This window comes from Hyaena hyaena, unplaced genomic scaffold (assembly GCF_003009895.1).
Source record: "Hyaena hyaena isolate Hyena2069 unplaced genomic scaffold, ASM300989v1 scaffold_436, whole genome shotgun sequence".
In the NCBI taxonomy this organism is placed as follows: Eukaryota; Metazoa; Chordata; class Mammalia; order Carnivora; family Hyaenidae; genus Hyaena; species Hyaena hyaena.
The window spans coordinates 1,210,339-1,212,166 of NW_024081068.1; the positions used below are offsets into that span (position 1 = coordinate 1,210,339).

General features: G+C 31.6%; 1 non-coding gene across 1 annotated transcript; it reads right to left on the reverse strand.

Moving 5' to 3' along the window:
* Window positions 1-1,427: 1,427 nt before the first annotated feature.
* Window positions 1,428-1,563, reverse strand: LOC120245854. Its single transcript, XR_005531920.1, has one exon. It is a non-coding gene; the product is annotated as a U4 spliceosomal RNA (small nuclear RNA).
* Between the last annotated feature and the right edge of the window lie 265 nt (window positions 1,564-1,828).

Here is a 1,828-nt window from a genome sequence, read left to right on the forward strand (position 1 = left end):
GGGCACCATATGACTGGACTCTACAGAGCCCCACTAGGCTATGTTGAGCTGGGTTGGGCTGACAGGGTTCTCTAACAACTCAGGCTGTTAGAGAAGAAGTAATCCATCTAAAGCATGCTATTCTAAAGGCATAGGATAAAGAGGTAGGGTTGGGAAAAACTATACCAACCCATTTAAAACTTCTGCATTTACATATCACTGGTGAAACCAAGTCATGTGACTCATTTCAAAGTCAATAGAGTGGGAAATGTGTACAAAGAGTGGGGAGAAACAGTCACTACACAATGTATCCCCTAAAATAAACATGCATAAGTGATCAAATAAGAACCTTTATTATCCTAGAAATAGATGGGTTATTTTTTGACATAATGATCTAGAGATAGAGCTATTGAAAACCAGAAGCCAACATACATTTTAACAGCTTAACGCTAAACACATTTTATTTAAGTGATAGAAATGAAACAGATGCTTAGTTTATCAGTATTATTGAACAATATTCTGGAAAATCTAGCCACTGCAATTAGAGAAGAGAAGGAAATAAGTGGCATACAGATTTGCAAGGAGAATGACAATTTAACACTCTGTTCAGATGGTACAACTACACACACAAGAAAACTCAAGAGAATAAAATATAATCAACAAGCAGGAAAAGAATGTAGCAAAGTAAGTAGCCAATTAATACAGAAAATAGCTTTCCTGTATATAAACAATGGCAGGGTAAAATATAGAGAAAAATTATCACTTATATTCACATTAATAATATTAATCATCATCATCATTGAGTATGCCTAACCAGATATGTACTGAATCTATATGAAAAACCTAATAAATCTATGATGCATTATATGCCAGACATCACACAATTGATAGATAGCAATATTCTTCAAGATGTTGTAGGAAAAACAATTTCTCTGATAAGAAGCTATATTATTATAATTCTCCCAAAATAAATTCATAAATTCTATTCAATACCAATTAAAATTCCATCAGACTCTTCACTTGGGGGCACTTGACAAAATGACACTAGGGTTCATAGGGGGAATAAATATGTGACAATATCTGAGAAATTTCAGAAAAGATCAGTAATGAGACACTTATCAGATATTTAAAAGGCCACTAATGAGGGATTTTTAAATAAATATTAGTTCCTTTTATATAATAATTAATATGAAGCTATTTAAAATAGATGTGCCCTTCCTATGCAGACTTCCAAAATATATTATTTTAAATATATAAACATAATGAAAATTTTAAATTTAAAAAGGCACACATAAGAGATTTCTGAACAAATAAAAGAAACTATTAAATGGTTACATATTCAGAGAGGCATTAGTGGGTTTTCTACTGGAGGAAAATCATGCACTTTTCATTGTTTGATTGCATTTTTGTTATAAGTGTGTATTGTTGTAGTTTTTGTTCTTAATTTAATTCTCAAAAAGCTTCCTAATGCTGACAGGCTTATGATATATCCAAGAATAACAATGAAATTTGTATCCTTTCAATTAGCAATAGTCACTCCTCGGGTAACCCTCACTGGCTACGATACTGCCACTGCGCAAAGCTTGACAAATATTATATTAAAACTTACTAAAGAGCAAAATAAATTAATATCAACCTATGAGTCACTTTAATGATTTTCCTTAAAGTGTGGATGTACTGTCAATTTTAAGGCATGCGTTTGCCTCTGCAGACATGTATTCAATGTACATTTCTCTGAATATAATTGTAATATTAATACTAAAGTACGAAGGACTCTTATTTGACAATACCTGAAAATTATTTGAGATTCCCATTATTTTGATGAATTTCTATTCTTTTTAACTCACTC